Source organism: Acanthopagrus latus, chromosome 22, assembly GCF_904848185.1.
Source record: "Acanthopagrus latus isolate v.2019 chromosome 22, fAcaLat1.1, whole genome shotgun sequence".
Taxonomy (NCBI): domain Eukaryota; kingdom Metazoa; phylum Chordata; class Actinopteri; order Spariformes; family Sparidae; genus Acanthopagrus; species Acanthopagrus latus.
Window position 1 is genome coordinate 7,981,100 of NC_051060.1, and position 17,090 is coordinate 7,998,189.

A 17,090-nucleotide genomic window follows, 5' to 3' on the forward strand; every position below is an offset into this window, starting at 1 on the left:
GTGCACCTCTGTAAAAAATATTACTGCATCTCTCTCAACCCTATCTCTGAGGCCAGACAGCCTGCTGCTGCTATACTTCACACAAGCCAATGCATGGGTGCAGATACACACACAGGCTTCCATGGGAGTAAATAAGAGCACATTAAACATTCACTATGATCAAGTCGGCAAAAACAAGCATAAAAAAATAAAGCCCCTTGCATCATGTAAATAGTACCTTATAAACCCTGAATATCCATGTATTTCACAGTAAAGGGAGATTGAAAATCTTGACGGATGGAGAGAAGGAGGACGCCAGGTCTGACACATTAAACATCATGAAATAGAAATGACATTTTGAAATGTGCCAGACCCTGGGGCTGCATCTATATTAGAGGAGAGAAGACAGCAGGAGCCTCGAAGCGCCATTACACCACTTACACAGGGATACTGCTGAAAGGCTTGGGAACGTATGGGATGAAAGTGCTGAGAATATTATACATGGCAAGTTTGAAAGGGGTGCTTTTATGCTTTCCCTTATTGTCTGTTAAATATAAATTATATAGTGTGAAATGTCCATATGAAACATGGCCAAAGTTCCAAATAATTAGGCAAAAGTATGCAAAAAACCCCTGTGACCAAAAAAGCTTTTGTTTCAGACTGCTCTGAATGTAACAGTTTCCTTTGACCTAGGCCTGGGCGTTAAAAAGTCCATCAGGATTGAGTAGTTTCATATTGGTCAATATAGATAATTACTGATCATTTCTAATGGCCATTTTCGTCTTTTTAAAGACTAACTTAAAGAAACAGAGGCTAAAGCGCAGTGCTTCTGATAAAAAATGAAACTGTGAATCATTCAAAATGGAGCAGGAACGAGCATATTAGGTCCCCTTTAAGGTTAGGTGCAGTGAAGGGGATTGGTATGTAACACTTAAGCTCAGGGGCAGCTAATTGGCTCACCGAGTTAAAGAGTTAACACATTTCCACTCGGGCTCTGTCACAAGAGACACTCATCTCAGTACAAAAACCAACAGGTGCAGCCAATAACATTAATAAAGGCTCTGTTCCATTAGATGCCAGCCCTCACAATACCAAGCACACCTAAATGGAGTCTCACTACTATAAATGTAACCAGTCCCACCTGTGTTTGAAGGCTCAAACTGTCCACCATCAGAATGCTCTCTTCAGGCATGGCACAACAGCAGGTGCGGGTACATTTTGTCCCACCTGTGTGTGCAGTATTAACCAAAGTATGGCATGCAAATGAGCCCAGTTACAAATAATTACAATTACAAATGTGGCGATATAATGGCCAGTAACCCAGATGCAGCCAGTCCTCAGTGTGCTGCAGTTTAATGATGGAGAAATAAAGGGACAAATTTCTTTCCGGTGTGAGGCGGCACGTGAATTTTGCAGAAGTGAATGCCTTACAAGAGGAGGCAAACCAAAGCCAAGCTTTAAAAGCTACAACGTGTGATTTTAGAGGCAGAGACATTACAGGTGAGCAGGTGGGGGAATATCTCTAAGTGAGCTCAAGTTGTATAGAGTTTTTGTATTGTTTACTCATTAACAAGTCTCATTCAAATCATTTACTCTGGATTACTGATGACCACTTTCGAAACCATGCCATTATGATTCAGGATTTTACAATCTGTCCTCTTGTCTTCCAGGCAGCCTTTTGTTTCCTCGTTTGTTTAAAAATCAATTTGCAGAAAATCATTTGGGTGGTGCAATTCATGAAAGTGAACATAATGCGTCATTTTGGTATGGTCATTAAAGTTAAATCATGATTGCATGGAAACAAATGTGAGTGCAGGTTGATTCACAAAAAAATCTGGAATGCATTACCATTAAACAATAAGTCATCTCTGTGGCTCGGGTTTTGTTACTTGCTAGTATTCAAATGGTATTAAGCAGTCAAACATATCCATCTTTATTTCTTAAAAATGTTAATATATGTGTTTCAATCTTGTGGTATCATAGGAATGATCAACACAAATGCATATGCAATTGGCCCTGAGGGAAAGTGAGCTCTGACATTTCGGTGAACCCGTTGTTCCCAGCACAATTCCCCTGTGTCGGCTTATTTAAGCAGAAAACAAGGTTTTTCTTACTACAGTTCCTTCAGTGGTGGTAGAAACCTTTAAAAAGGTACAGCACACACAAGCCCTGACATTTCTGCTTACAAAACTTGCTTTCTGACCCATGCTGTTTTGGAGCAAAACTCACCACCAAACCATTTTTCCACCCCGTCTCTTCACATGTTCTCACTGCTCAGAGACGGAGGACAATATCTATCTCTCTGCCTAGGGACCAGTTCTTCAGGGATCAGTGAGGGATTTCCTAAGCGGTTTAGTATTTCAGCAGCCATATATGGGTCAGTATTGTACTGCTGGAAAAAGGATGCTGCCTCCACACAGTCTCTGCTGACAGAAAAGTGGGTTTAATACTTTTTCCATGATGGCTAGCTTCAGTTTCAACAGGAAACAGGGCTCTATGTGAAACTATCAAAATCTTAACAACAATTACAACAGACAGCGACAAACTTCAGTTGGATGAAAACAAGTTTTGCGCCATGTTCATTACACAATCAGCTTCACTACACACAGTCTCACATAGTACCTGAGACTCTTTGTGGATGAAGGGGATTCAGGAGGTTTTTTTTTCTTCTTCTTCTCTCAAAGACACATCAGCGATGCACTGATTTCTTTTTGCCACATCTTCCCTGGCCAATCCGAAAGGAGTGCACATTTTTCCTGACCTCTTGGGAAGGACAAAATTGGTAGCAGCAGTTTCAACAAAGCACTGTCTTGCCAAAACACACTCAGAAACAACACAAATTTTGGCTTTTAAAAAGTTTGAAGGAAATAGGAAAAGGCACAAACAAAACTGTGAGCAGCAACAATGGCTGCGATTAAAAACCAACAACAAAAAAAGGAAGAATTCACTGTGTTTAGAAGTTTTTTGATCGGTTACTAAATTCAACTAAGGCTGCTCAAGGCTTTGATTCAGAGCTGAGTGACAGTACTGCACCAACACAACCTATTTTACACTGGTCAGTCTAAGTTTCCCACAGTGCAAGTTTCCCTCACACACCAGGCAGGGCTCTTTGGTGAGCGTCCATCATCCTTGTTGTTGCCCAACTTTGGCACAAGTCAGTCCTCTTCAGTGGCTTTTCAGTCAATTGAGCATGCATCCACCACATAAATCATTCTGATTGGTTGTTCAGCTAAGCAAATCAGTACATGATAAGTAAAATAAAAAAAGGAATGGAATGCCCCCTTGAGCTTCAACCATTTTACACCGTTTCTCCTTGATTTTCTTCTCTTCACCAGAGAAGTGAAGAGACGTCTGTCAAAGTCCAAGCACCAGAACTGAATGGCGATGAAGTATCTTGTTCTTTCTCCTTGGTACAGATCAAATAAACCCAACTTCAGGTGTGAAAGTGTCCCTTTATTTATGCAAATGTAACAGTATTTATTTCCACAGCTTCCAAGTAAACCATTAGCGTAACATTTGCATTTTTTCACCAGAGAAGTGCCTGCCGAGTCACATTATCAGGCAGACAGAGCAAATAGCATAACAGAAAGCTCACTGTTCCACACTGACATAGCCCTTCAGCATGATGCCAAAGTGATAATACTGAAGACGTCGGGCTGTTATGATCTTCATGACTTCCATTTAATCAAAAGAAGATGAAGAAAAGTTCAGAGAAATGTGGACACCCTTTTCAATTGCATTATTTGATATTAATGTAATGATTTAGTTCACTGACAACCATTGATTAATCAGTAACTATCTACTGTGTAAATTCCAATTCAATAAAGTCTGTCCAATAGAACAAAGATTTCCCATCAGACCTCGTCTATTTCTCATAGATTCCTGCCCTCCTAACAAGTCGAGCAAGTGCCAAGACTCACTGACCTGATGGGGCTCGTAAAATGCGCTGCTCCCAATAGCCTGATTGGTGCTTAACAGTGCTCAGTGTTGATAATATGGCCAACAGGCCAAGCCTACCTGCAAAGCAACATTGCACACTAATCAATATTAGCTGACGACCGTCAAGGGAGGAGTGGAGAGAATGATGAAATTGAAGAGAGGGGAAAAAATAAATTTATATATCTGCGACTGACTGTGGTTAAAAACCTGGTTCTGGCAGTAATATAATACACCTGTGGGAGCAGAATTATTGACAAAAGAGATGTTACAACAAACCATGAGCACTCAAGTCTCGGTGATATGATTACTTTCATTATCCAACCAGAAATGGAGCCCAAAAAGCTATTAGCCATGTTGTTATTGAGCTAGGAGAAATGCTGTGTTTTGATATTAAATTCAACCCACTGAGTCGACGAAGATCCAATCCAGAGAGGGATGCTACATTTCACTCTGACAACTTTTGAAAAGAAGCTGTTTTCTAGAGAGCGAAAGACAATAGGAAACATATTCAGCATCTTTATGTGGGTGTAATCCAGCAAGGTTTACAGAAGACTTTTGTTTCACTGTGACTTGTTGTGCCATAGGTTAAAGTGCTAAACTCTCCTTCTCAACCCCCTGCAGAGTGTGTATGGGCTTGCACAACTATATGAGACCACACACACACACACACACATTTATTGACTTGACCTTTCTCTTGGTGTAGGAAGCAGCCCAATTGGGTTTGACCCAGCCGCTTGACAAAAGGCAAACTAATGAAGACTTTGTGAAAGGCAGATTGATTTTTTTCCGTCTCCCTCCCTCCATTACATCCATTGCTTGCTCAAATACAACAAGCAGGAAAGAAGGCAGGCGGCGGCGGCAGGGGCGGCAGCAGAGCTCGAGCTCATCACTCATTTGTTTAACAGTTTGGCAGAGACAAGAACTGAGCAGCAAAGAATGCCAGAACGTACACCCTGTGCTCTATTCAAATGGCCCAGGCTGAAGGATCGGAAAATAACTATGAAATGTGAAAGGGCTGGATTAAGGGGAAATCTGGAAAACTGCCCATTTTGGCTGTTTGACAGGAACAAATTAAAAAGCTTTTTGTCTCTTCATCCAAATTATTATGGCTTTAACCTTTTTACTAAACACGTTATCAAACACCTGTGACATTGCAGATTCAATTAAAGTAGGAAACCATTTCCAGGGTTGGTAGAAAGGGTTGGAGTAAACTGGCACAAATTACAGCAACTTTTCAGTCTCTTGCTGCAACTAGGCCGCAAAGGAGCATACAATGTAGAACTGCAATAAATTACTATTTTAATTAAAGATGTATCTGCAGACTATTTTCCCCATTGATCTGTTTGATTTTCACCTCACATGCCAGACACATCTGAGAAGGCACGGCTATAAATTTTGGAAAGGGCAGGCACTGTTGAAACATACTTGGAATATGATTGGAGATATCACTGCCAATCATGGACTAGCCTACTACAATCAACAGCTCTCCTCGAGCGCCACCACCAGTGAAACCTATTGATAAATCAAAGAGAGAACATCTTTCCATTGATAAAAGCCTTCAGCGCCATTCTTCCCATTATTCTCCGATGCTATAAATAATGCTCTAGCATCTACACCATACCTTTGAGGAGCTGCCTTTGTTGCTTTCAAACAAACAATTGCTTTGACTGTAGCCCGCAGTAGGTCCTCATGGGACACTGATTGGTTCCATTATGGCTTTGCAAAAAACTATGAACACATGATCTCGCAAATCAAATTGCCATGCAAGATAACTTTGCTTTATCTAAGTGCTATACGGAGGCAACTGGACCTGCTTGAGTTTCTTGAGAATTACCTCTCATTCCTCAGTTCAGACAGTTTAAAAGCCTCTTGAAAGACAGGTCCATATAGCACTTAAATATATCATGAACTGGATGACTGACAAGCTTCCCCTTCAACATAAATTTGTTTGGGTTGGTCTAGATATCCAACACAGTTTCCCTGCCCCCAAGGCATTCTGTCAGACCAACAGCCCAAAATTAAACAAAATTTAAAATCCAGCAAATATTCACATTTGAGAGGCTTAAAATATACACTTATCCCCTTTACTTAATTACTTACATTACCAATCAATTAATTTATAAAATACTTGCTGATTACTTTTCTGTCAATCAGATTATCAATCAATCAACTAAGCTTTTCAGCTCTAATCCATGTTTGTTAAGTGTTGGATCTCCTAGGTCCATTAATCGGCCAGAAGAGTAACTGTCTGCTAATCCAATCACTTCTAAAATCCCATTAAATCAAAGCAATGATCAACATTCCACCCAAGCATCCAACTCACGGTGGATAAATCCAGTATTCACTTAACTTGTTTAATTCGCAGAATGATATTCAAACCTGTGATAATGTAATAATTATACCATGTCTCCACTACAAAGCAGGCCAAAATTAGATTTGCTCCACTCAAGAGTAATTAAGTCACACATTAAATAGGGATAATAAAGTTGCCATGGTATTTGCTAATCTTTTAGGCAAATTTATTACCTGGAAATACCTAGATAGGCCCCAGCATAATTACTGCACAATTTGCATTACAGTTGTGGCTATGTAATTGGCAATGATAAACCACAATCTGCTAAAATTCAATTTAAGGGTTTATATGCAATTAGCAGCCGGGGGAATGTTGGACATAGATTCTTGAAAGCTGGATAAACACATTTTACTTTTATTATTTACCCAAGCTTTTAGTTGTTAATCACATAAGTACATGCAGTTTTTTGAGAACGTAATTGCCCTCAGTATATTATTTTCCAGATAAATTTAGTTCACAATGTTTAGACCCTTATTAAATTAGAGAGTATCTGTTTGTTCAATGCAAAAGTCTTAAAAAAGCCTTTTTCTGTTAAATTATGTGCACATGCAAAGTTCCCCCAGCTGCAGCGTTTAAGACAGGAATAGTTCATTAATTCTTTACCAAAAAAAGCCTTTTCTCTATGGATGTACAGTATTTTTGCCCAGTCATGAAGAGCTAAAGGAGACACTGTTTGACAAATTGTACAATGAAGTTCCCAGCTGGAAGCCTGCAGTATATGCCCCTATATTTTACCAGCCGGGCAGCAATCCAATGCATCTTCTTTAGCCAGCTAAAACAGTTTAAATGTCTTCCATTTGTAACTATTAGTGCAGTGGTGGGAGAAGGGGAGCAAATCCTTTCTTCCTGCTTTGTAGAACAGATAAGTCCAGTCCTAATCTTTATATTTCAGAAGGGTGGAAGTGGCTTTGTGAGCCAGCTTTAAAAAGGACACCAGCAGCTTTTTGGATTTCAGCTATAGGCAGCTGGAGAATTTGATGTGAATGTGGGGTTTTGTTGGTTCATTTGTCAGGCTCAATCCAGATCCTTGATTCTATCAGTGTCTTAGAGTCGGATTAATGACAAATTATCTTATTTTGTCTGTCCATTGCCTCATGAACTCCGCAAAAGATAGCTCAAAGTCCATAGAGGGAACCAAACAAGCAGTGTCTTGAGTTTGAACACTGACAAAAAAATCTTCCTGGGGTGGCACAGATCAGAGGCTATGCAAACCTCCTCCAGTAGTTCCCAGTGGTTCATAAATCCCCCTCTTAGTTTGTCCATGGGAGTATTAAAGTAAAAGACACCATTCAGTGAGGGCAGCGGTATGGTGAGGGCAGCGGTTTCTGAAAGCAGAAGATGAGTTGGACAGAAAGGTGTAGGGCTGGCTCGGTTTAGACCCTCAAGGATTCGGCTGTATGTTTGGCTGATGTGGTTAATCGGATTTGGGGTCACAGCAGTCCAAAAACATGTGATGAGACTTTTACCTTTTGGCAGGTGAGAAAACAGGTGTTCAGTTTTTCAAGAACAAATATAAGCTTTATAAAATTCAAAGCTTCTATTGAGGTTGACCATCAACCTAAAACAATTCTAAGCAATTCACTGGAATAATTGAGTTAGCCTATAGCTCATTAACTAACATTAGCAACCTGTGCTCTAACCCCGCCAGTCACAACTGATATTAGAGTACTGGTACCGAGAGCAGCAACAAGTTGCTGACTTCAGTTACATTTCCACAATCATATGCCATCCAATTGGGCAAATGCAACATTGAAATACATCAAAATGTGGGACTGTCATTAACAAATCACCTAGAATCAGGACACCCAACCCCTCAGTGTGAATGCAGATAATGGAGGGCTAAGTGGCCAAAATACTGTTTGGTGCACACAAAGGCCCAGTCCCAATTTATACCAGAGTATAAAAAGTTGTTTTTATAAGGCTTAATGCCAATAAATATGGATTGGAGCATTCTAGAGTTATTGTAACTGGTTGGATCACTCAAGCCAGAAACAGTCTTCAAATTATACAAATATTTTAACACTAATAATATCAATGTAGTTTAATCATTATTTGCAACTAAGCAGAAATACTATAAAAAAAAAAGCTGTGCAGCATTCAAATTATGATTTAGAATTCAACTGTCAGCATTATAAATGAAACGTAGACGCTTTAAACTAGTTGGTGACTGTCTGAAATGTGTGTGTGCTTGCTCATTAGAAGTGATGTGTTAATTTACTGATAATAACCTTTTATATGTTCTTAGAATATGATGGATGTAAGGTTGAGCGGTTTTCTACAGCAAACCAACAGTCTGAATCAAATTAATTGAGACATTACTATGACACCCTCCACAAGTATTAGTACATTTTTTTCATTATCAGCTTTTCAACTGCAGTTTTAGGTTGAGGCATTCTGTTTCAAAAGCTTTGAAATGAAATTCCTCAGAATGAGAAGAGTCATTTGCAGTTACAATAAACTTCGATCCAAAAGTAACACAGGGCTTCTAAAACCCACATCAGTTACTAACAAGTACCTGTTCGTCTCACTCTCACATCCTCTTTTGTGTCTCATGTCTTTATTTTTGACCTTTCCGTTTATCAGCTCAGTGACTGCGTGTCTGATACAATATTTCCAATTAAGTTTACGAAATAAACTCTTTCACAAACCCTGCATTTACTCAAGCCATATTAAGTCCATTTAAATGAATCATTATCAAAATATGTGGTATACGAATGTGCATAATGACCCATATCTATTAGAGCACACACACAAACACACTCATCTTCTTCGGTCCATGTGTTAGAGTGGCTGCGGGATGCAGGCTGAATTATTTAGCTTGTGTACATGGCTCGCCTCTTTCCGCAGTAAATTGAACTGGGCACGCCACAGCACACAGCCAGCGCACGTGTCAGGGAGAAAAGAGGAAAACTAACCACAACAAGGTGGAGTTCAAACCACGGAGGGGAAAAGCACAGAGGGCATGAAGGAGTGTTGTTGGTAGACTCGTCACCCAACCTTCATGTTGGAGAACAAATACATTTCTCATCTATGCATATTAGAGAAGCGGGACCACAGAAATCGTCTGTATGAGCTACAGTTGATTTATTGACAATCCAACAAATTGCAACATTTTTAGCTTTATGAAGTTTGTTGTGGTGGGTAACCTTTTTGGATAGTAAATTAATAGTGACAGCAGTAACACAAAAACGTAGTGAGGAGCATCACTGAATCAGTTTGAGAGCAACAAAATTCACCTTTGAAAGATAAACACAGCCGTAATACCGAATGACCATTTTATAATGCCAAAACAAAGAGCCAACAGGGAGTTATGGCTGTGTGGTCATTAAACTTGACATTCACAGAGATGCTAATGCACTCTGGCACTATGCACACCCTCTGTACGACATTTATATTGAGGTCGCTACATTTTCATAAGCAATCTTGTGCTTCTCTCTCAGCTGGACTTGAATAGTTTCCTACGTAAATGTTTTGGACTGTTGTTACCTTGATAAAGTTATTTCTATTTCAGCATCACCGCTATTGCTGATCTCACACAAAATCCACCCCTGCACTGCAACTTTTCAGCTCTCTATCACTTGCAGAGCGTGCCCAGAGGGCAGTCCCATTTGCTGATTGTGTAATTACCTTCAAAGCCAGTAAATCCGACTCTTAATTGCAAAAAGACTGTAAATGCAACTGAAGGAAATGTCTTTCAAGTATGTAAACCTCGCCTCAAGCTGACACTGTTCTGTTGGCTGTCAACCTACAAGAAAATAAAGACCCTATTTTGTGTCAAATAGTGTACACAAAATTATTAAATTGATGCATATTAATTCACTTGAAAACACTTTCTGTTTTATCAATACATACCAGCTTTCTCACTCTCTCTTCACTCAGTATGCTGACACACACTTTTAAAAACAATCTAATATTTATTTGACAAAATGGTTTCTAGTAACACTGGAAATTAAGAGGTATCCAAGTATTTACACAAATTCTGAAAAATAAATAAATAAACAGAGAAACTGGAGCCCAAACAGTGTGTCATAACACCTTACTAACTTTCCATTACAATTCCAGCTGTCAACAATTCAAATGCAAACCGATTATTGAAAAAAAAAAAAAAAAAACATGTATCCATCTGCAGGGCCTTACACATTTGTTATAGCACATAGTATATTACTATACATATATTGTTCAACAATATTGCTTTCATATGGCAGCTTCAAGATGGGGCATTTATTGAAAGTCTGTCCCTCCCATTATAGGGCTGAGTTGTAGCACTCAGGTCATTTGGGGCACCACCTTAGACAAATGAATACAAAATCAATGTGGAGAGTATCTAAACTAAATTACTTTTTCAAGATTTAATGATTGTAGATGGTCCTGCGTGGACTTGTTTTTTCTTCAAGGACCTAACCCTTTCTGCCAAATATGTGCACTTACGTTTTCCACAAACCATGAGAAAACACTGGAAGTATTTGTGTTTGGTTGCATGAATGATGCTGGTGGATGTGACGCGAGCTCCATGGGGCAGACAATCACTTTGTTACGGTCCTTAAATCATGAGATTATCTGGTCCTTAGCTGATATGATATGCAGGATGAGGGAGCCTGTGGTGTTAAAATGCTAGCCCTCACATGGAAAAAAGGGGAGAGAACGAAGGAAAGGGAGATTGAAAAATAAATGGAGTATGTGATTGACAGCCTATGATTCTGGGTATTAGACTGAATTGGATTAGGGAGAGAGAATCAGTCGGCCTTAACCTCTGGATTGCTTGGGATTCGTTAATAGTGAATATCCAAGAGCATTTTCCTCTATCTCCATCGCCGGCCTACAAGGCTGGGTCACAAAATACTTCATCCCCCCCGGAGACTCACAGCCGAAAGGGTTTCAAATCCAAACCAGCTCAAGCATTTGAAAGCAGCCAGCCAGACTGTGCCAACACCTTAAAGCTCGTATTTGCCAAGGATAAATTGGCATCTTGTTGACAGGATGTGAAACGGCGAATTTTCTGTCCCTAGACTTTGCGTGGGCTGTCTTATCTTTTCGAACATCACAGACATGCCTTCGAAAGTGCAAACAGGTGGGTCAGCTTCAAAACAACCCGATGAATGAAGAGGAAACCTGAGCATGTGGTAACACAACCCTGTATAGGAAATAAGATAAGCTGATGAGACACAATGAGCTCATGTCACAAGACAGATGTGTGCATAAAGGTCTGAATTTTGGCTCATATCCTGGGGTTGTGAGTAGAGAGAGAGAGAAACATCAATGTAGGGTCTTCATAGACTTCCCAAATAACTCAGCTAACATGAATAAAAACAGTGTTCATTTAAAACTGATTTGGCTGCCCAAGATCAGAGTTTTTTGTGTTTAATATTAATTTTTTATTCACAAGTCTGAAATGAATTAAATACATGTAGATAAAAGTGAGGAATGACTGAAACATCACATGGGGTCACTAGACAGCTGTAAAATCTATGTTTTTTCACCGCTGTCTGGATTTTGAGGCTATTTTAGCTAACTGATCAGTCGGCATTAAAGGAATACACATCCACACTATGCTTGAGCACCACAAGAAAATGTATCAGAATATTGATTATTTGTCCCAAGTTAGTGATCTTGAACTATGCAGGGTATGTTCACCACCAGTGCATACTCCTCTAATCAAGACTAAACTAACTCTACTGAACTGTCTCTACCTTGAGAAGTGCTAATACGTCCCTAATTGTCCAGCCCTCCTCCTGCTCCTCCTCCCCTTCCTGTGTACATCACAATTACTTCCTTGGCCCTCCGAAGCAACCAACAATACAGATCTTGCGAGAAAAGACACAAACAACTCTGTTCAAGTTCAGATCAGTTGGCAACGTATGAAAATTGATGTTTCAGTGCATCATAGATGAAGTACACAGTGATTTTTAGGTTATGCTTCTTTTCAAGTTCAATTTTAATTTCTTCATGACACAACAACACTGCTTTCATATTAGATAAGAGCTACAACTAACAATTACTTTCATTATCAACTCACCTTCAGATCATTTTTAAGATTATTCTCTATAGTCTATAGATGTCATAAAAAAAGAAAGAAAACACAATTTCTCAGAACCAAAAGTGACATCTTCAAATTGCTTCTTTTGTCCATCTAACAGTCCAAAGACTCTTCATTTACTTTCATAAATGACAAAGAAATGCAACAAATTTTAATATTCAAGAAGCTAGAACTAGCTAATGTGTGACATTTTTGCTTGGAAAATAAGTGAAGGAGTTTGATCACCAACATAGATGGCAATCAATTTTCTTTCAACCAGCTGATCGATCTTTCGCCTAATTGTTGCATCTCCAATACAGACACACATGTCATATTTACTTGGTGTTACACAGTCAAAGTTAAAGAGAGGAGGAACGGTGTTTTAGCATATCTAAATTAAGAACAATGTGATTCACTGGATGAACCACTGGTTGTCCCCAGTACCTGCTACATGTACAGCATTACATGCACACACATTTCATCACTGTCCTGTGAAAATCACATAACTTTTCTTGTTACAAGTAAATGAATACTGGCTTCTGGGTTCATAAACGGTTTATCTAACTAAAGACGAAGGACAATTAAGGGAATATCACCTCCTGAAGGAACACCTAAACCTGGAGTTTACCGGTACCTTAAAAAAAAAAAAAAAAAAGTTGAGAAACATGACTTGTAAACTGTTCAGAAAAGGATTTGTGAAGAAAAAAAAAACACTCCACTGTATTCCTGTTGTCATTAGCATCTACTCATTAAGGTCCTCGCACACAACTAAAACAGGAATACTAAAAGAGAAGGTCATCAGACTAACGACTTAGGTCATTAGACTTATACTAGTGTATTGATTTACTCTTTAACAACACATTGCGCTGATATTGAGCATCTGACCTGCGATATTGATGCGTCATGCCATTTAAACGCCTCTTTGCCCTTTAACGACTCCAAAAATCTAAACACCAATTCTAAATGTAATCAATAACATCTGAATGCTAATGAGCTAGCAGGGTGTTAGCTCTGAGCAAGACAAGATAAATTGCGCCTCCTGGCCTCACTAATCCAACTAGTACGACAAGCGCACAACGGAAGGCACGGTTGTTAATGGCAACACCGGGCCATAGATTTAACATGTGTGTGTTCACCCAAAGTCCCATGAGGCTGAGGGGCCGCTGTGCTCGGCATACATCACTGTCCATAGCAAAAGGAATGCTAATAATCCTGCAATCCTACTGTAGACTGCTAATGATCCAAAAAGCAATGCACTAGCCTCGTCTGCACCCGTTCTGGGAACAGCAAAGCACGGTCATAGAATGGCTGCATTGAAAACGGAGAACTAATTAACCATGTTTTAATAATGTTAAATTCAATACATTATACAGTCCTGCAATATAACACATTCCACCGCAGTCGTAATTTTCACCACACTCCTCTGTATTTCTCCTTAAATTAAAAATACCTCTCTCACTTATTGACTATGCTCAATCTTTTCTCCGTGTTACCTTGCCATCAATGACACACACACTTCCTGCAGATGTTTCACAATACAAACCTTGTAGTGAAGGATAGGCATTACACCCCCTGAACTGCTGGAAGTGGTTTAATGTGCAACAGATGGAGAAAATGTTTTCATTAACGCGGCGGCAGTGAACGGCAGCAGCAGAAGCCGCAAATTGACATAGGGAACGGGGGGGAATCTTCTCAATAAATGTGAACACATTTACAAAGTGGAGATAAAGTCTTGAAGGTTGTAGTGACACAACAGTACTATATTTCATGATAATATGTATAAATGTATAAAGAAAATGTGAGGCACCCTTAATAAAAGGGTTTCCTTTTTGTTTAAACTGTACACAGTGCTACTAATAATGTTACTTTCTTTGGTATTTTAACTTTCCTGTTACTGTTACATGTGCTTTATGCTAGGTCCAAAGCTGAAAAGAAAAACAAGATTAGTAGATGGTTTAAAGATGTTGCGTGCTCGTAAAATATAGTCAATATATCCTTCCATTGCCTTCTGTTGTCCTTCATGCTTCTTGAGGGTATGTTGCTTAACTCCAAGAAACTATCTAACAAACAGTGTGGCACCCAGCTAAACAGGACCAGTATTACCATGTATCTTATTGTCAAGCCTGTCTGAACAACAGTACTATCAAGCTGTGGATATCCTATCATTTTAAACATGAAGCATCAAAAAAGACCTGTCTTTAATCATGCTCTGTCTGAAATTTAAGTTATTTATGATGTTGAGGTAAATGAAGTCTCTAGCCACTATGCAGGAAGAGAACCTGAAAGCAACAATATGCTATAAAAGTCATCAGTGGGGACTATTAGGTTAAGGGATGATTTTAATTAATGGAGTTAATGGAGTACCGTGAGACAAATCTGCTGTATATCTTTGACTTTTTTATATGAAGACAGAACTGGAGGAAAGCGAGTGTGAGAGAAAAGGGAAGAGAAACTAACAGCCAACAAATGAGAGTGCAGTCAGAACTCCCCGGTGCACCAAATAAAACATGGTCACATTTGTAGAGCTACTGGAATCTGTCAATAGGCAGCTGCCCACAGCAGGAAGGAGGAGGAGAACACACACACAAGCATGCAGCAGAAAACCAGGTCCTATTCCAACTGGAGGCCAAAGCCTGTGGTGTATTGATAGTATTCAGTAAAGAAAAGCATGCTCTGAAGCTCACCTTTAGCTGAAAATGTCAGCCTGTACATACAGAAGGTCTGAGTGGAAAAAACATGAAATGAAACACCACAAGACAAAACTCTGACCAAAAAATCCATTTCAGATTTTGTTTTGTTGGATTAGCAGCACAATATGTTTCTGTTTGGGCTTATCCTTTTTATAGTTAAAGCACATGTCCACTAGTTTATGTTTGGCTGTTGTCGTTGGTTGAGCTACAAGCTCTCTGGAAGCCGAAATACCTGCTGAAAGTGGAGAGTAAAGTAAGTGGACTGAAGCGTCCAACAGAGGTGGTTCCAATGATGTGTGGAGGGAGCCTGAAGGGTTATTGATGACTCGTTATTGACACTTCATTTAGCCAGCTTTTCCAGGCTTTCTAATAACTCTCAGTCTAGTGTAAGTCAAAGGCAGCACGACTTCCTGTTAAACTTCCTTCGGATGACTGAAGGCATGTTTCCAGCCTCCACAGTCACACTGGAAGTCCAAACAAAACAGCTTCACAACACATACAACAAACTTCACTGGCATGTTTTGAGCACTGAAAAATTTTAAGTCTTGAGTTTTGAAAACTGCATCACCCGGCGCCTTCGTACATCACAACACACACAAATCGAGATCAAGGCAAAAATGCACGCTTAACCTAGGAAGCCTTAGTGTTGTCACTGATGATGAAACTAGGGCTGCGCGACATGGCAAAAAATAACACTGTAATCACTTTGTTAGATGTTACAATTATGTTCATTTTGTCACACAATTTCACTGCAAAAAATATTAAAATCATGATGCGTGGCATTTGGTGAGGTCTGTACCAAACATCTGAAGAACATCTGTAATGTCATCTCAGGTCATCTCTGAAGCCCTACAATACCTCATTATCAAAGCTCTTTCTCAGTGTCCCAAAATTTGGACATCCCAAAAAGTGGCAGTGCAACAAGCAAAATCCCAAGCTTGGGGCTATCACGACAGCATTTTTGCTACATGAGTATAGTGGCAAAAAGAAATCATGATCTATCTATCTTTTCTATCGATATCATGCCGATATCTATAGAAATTTGTGTCTCACTCTCCCCTCAAGCAAGACTTCTCCTTGAGCCAGACTTGTGTTCCTGGTTACAAAAAGGATCCCTGTTATTTCACAAAAAATGGACTCCCTCTGTAGGAACCACTATTGTAATGTCAGAGAGAAAAACAACCTCAGCCTTCAATGGAAAGACCAAGTACTTTTAATGGACAGAACTTTGACAGTTGCAGTTGCCCCAGAGGATTAAGAAAACCTTTATGTTCTAAACTGAGTGTTTGGAACCAGGGATGCAAATAATGATCTACTATCATTGTCAATTCATCTTTGCCTTTGTCTTTTCAGTTTATTGTAAAAGACGAGGAAAGAAACCAGACGATATAAAAATGATTCAAACCCAATAATTGAATAAAAAAAATTGTTAATTGTTGCAGCTCAAGTTGGTACTCATTGAAGAAGCTGGTACAGTAGATAGAAAGTACTCTACCATATCAAGGCTGGGGGTGTGAAGTACATATTTAACTTTGCATTACTTCCATGTCTATGACAATCATGGCTATAACACTGAAGGCAGTATGCCTCTGTGAGTTGGCATTTGCTTCAACAGTTTTCCAGCCTCGCCTCAAGGTTTGCTCCTTGACCTATAGCACAAATACAAGGTAATAGAAATAATGATCCATCCAATTTATTTTGCTCGAAGCTTTTCCAAATGAATGCTCAATGACTATGCATGAGCAAGAACGGAGCTGAGAGAGTAGATACAGTAACAGCACTAGATGGACCTCTGAGATGTATGCCGCTTACAGGCAATAACATTTAATATATCACCATATCCCCATCCTGGCCTGTGGTGTGTGGGATGCTGGGGCTTGCCCCTAGCTACGGATGGACTACACAAAAGCTATAAGACTCCCACATACACACAAATACAAAAAGAACGTGTACTAACAGTATGTGTATATATGTAAATCGACCCTATCAGTCACTCTGGAGTCTATATTCCCCCGTAGAGAGAATTCAGAGCCAGGAGGCAACAAGCGCAAGACGTGGAATGAGCACATTCATCCTCATCCTCCCCCAGTACAGCCCGCTATTACTGCCCCAAACC

The 17,090-nt window shown here is 39.6% G+C and overlaps 1 protein-coding gene across 2 annotated transcripts in view; it reads right to left on the bottom strand.

Moving 5' to 3' along the window:
- The window catches only part of man1a1 (mannosidase, alpha, class 1A, member 1), a 150,747-nt gene that overhangs the window by 120,737 nt on the left and 12,920 nt on the right, over positions 1-17,090 (bottom strand). The window contains exon 1 of one of the 2 annotated variants that reach the window (XM_037086113.1): positions 5,580-5,589. The exons of the other annotated variant lie outside the window; for it this stretch is intronic. The gene's annotated coding sequence lies outside the window, so the exon portion shown is untranslated. Of the gene's footprint in view, positions 1-5,579; positions 5,590-17,090 lie in introns of those variants that run through there. 2 annotated transcript variants of the gene reach the window in all.